Source organism: Oncorhynchus tshawytscha, unplaced genomic scaffold, assembly GCF_018296145.1.
Source record: "Oncorhynchus tshawytscha isolate Ot180627B unplaced genomic scaffold, Otsh_v2.0 Un_contig_13391_pilon_pilon, whole genome shotgun sequence".
NCBI lineage: Eukaryota > Metazoa > Chordata > Actinopteri > Salmoniformes > Salmonidae > Oncorhynchus > Oncorhynchus tshawytscha.
In genome coordinates, this window is record NW_024603520.1 from 1 (window position 1) to 1,646 (window position 1,646).

The window sequence follows — 1,646 nt, forward strand, 5'->3', positions numbered from 1 at the left end:
ATGGCTTAATGGTTATTCATGAGAATCGTGTTGTTGTATTGTTGAGTGTATCATGGGATCTCACCTGAATGCAAATGCAAGCGAGCTACGGTCAAGCGGGATATCTCGTTGAACTCGGCACGGCCTAGGGATTATGGTAATGCCATTGCCTGCTCTCTGTGTCTTTAAGCACCGCACTTTGTCACTCCATCCTTGCTGTGTGTGTGTGTGAGAGCTTTTCTTTGACACCTGTTGGGAGAAATGACTGACTTACAGTTTATGGGGATTGCCTAATCACACATATGAATTTTTGAAAAGATCTGACCTTTTTAACCCTTGGAAACTGCCACTATGACATCATTTAAGGCACTTCCGGTTGGCACAGGAAGCTATAAATAAACCCATATCCTGATTGGGGTATGCCTTTACAGAATCCTGAGTTTTAAGTCTTTCGTTAAGAACTGAGTTATTTACAGAGGGTTTAGTGAGTGTGTGTTATTTCAGAAAATCATAGAAAATCACAGAAATCTCGCAGAGCTCCGCAGCACACTTTAAAAGATTCGTAAGAACACCCTGCAACTGGATCTGTAACCGTTGAAAAAAAAACACCTATCCGTGAAGATCACCAATCTGTCATTGTACGATTTCTCTTAAATGACGATAGATAAATGGCTGGTTCTTTTTTTATTGACACCGGAGGCTCCTTGACTTTGACATGAAGTGGAAAAATAATTTCTCTATTTTCATTTTGGACCTTTAATCCCAGATAAATGGCCATAACTCAAAAACCGAGGCCTGGACGCCATCTTGTTCGGGGCCAACTGCCCATTATGCCACACCTACGCTCACCGAGTTTCGGCTTCGAAATATTTTCCGTTTTCGAGATAAGGCCCCGTCGTGAATCGTGATGTTTTGTCCAATAGCAATATGATTGCTTATGCCCCCCTGTGGGATATTCTGGGACAGTGGAAAAATGACCAAAATCTTATTATTTTTGTGAAACGGAAACCGAATGTCCGACAAAGTTCATTTGATGACTTCCCGGTAGGTCCGGCCCTGCCGCTCGGCCCGACGCTGTCCGCAAATTTTACAAACGTTTTCGGACATCTAGTAAGGGACCGTACATTTGCAATATGGACTTTCTCACTAACCATACAGCAAATGTCGAAATCTTCCCTTATGTATGTCAGGCTATGCTGTTGGTGGACTTGTTCGTTTGCGCTCCAGAACTTGAAGAGGCTCGGTGCATCTCAACAATTGTGCTCTGTATCCAGCAGCCGGTTAGCTCAGTTGGTTAGAGTGTGGTGCTAATAACGCCAAGGTCATGGGTTCAATCCCCCTACTGGCTATGATGTACATTATGTTGAGTCAAAATTGTGAGTCACATGCATGTGAATTGTCAAGGGTGCCACATAATTAAGTTTAGTGAATTGCTGAAATAGCTCAGTTGGGAGAGTGTTAGACTGAATGTCTAAAGGTCGCTGGTTTGATCCCGGCTTTCGGAATTTGTATGTGTACTTTCTTTATGCTCTGGCTTCAAGGAAACTATCCACAGCTTTGTTTGTGGTCCTCAATGGTGTGTGCTACGCTGCTCCTCTGAAAGTAAGTAATGTCTTGCTTTTTCATCTGACATTTTAACATCAGTGTTACAGGAAAGTTGCTTGTCA

At 42.9% G+C, this 1,646-nt stretch overlaps 1 non-coding gene across 1 annotated transcript; it reads left to right on the plus strand.

Moving 5' to 3' along the window:
- Positions 1 to 1,254: 1,254 nt before the first annotated feature.
- trnai-aau lies at positions 1,255 to 1,328 on the plus strand. The gene has a single exon. It is a non-coding gene; the product is annotated as a tRNA-Ile (tRNA).
- The last annotated feature ends 318 nt before the right edge of the window (positions 1,329 to 1,646 follow it).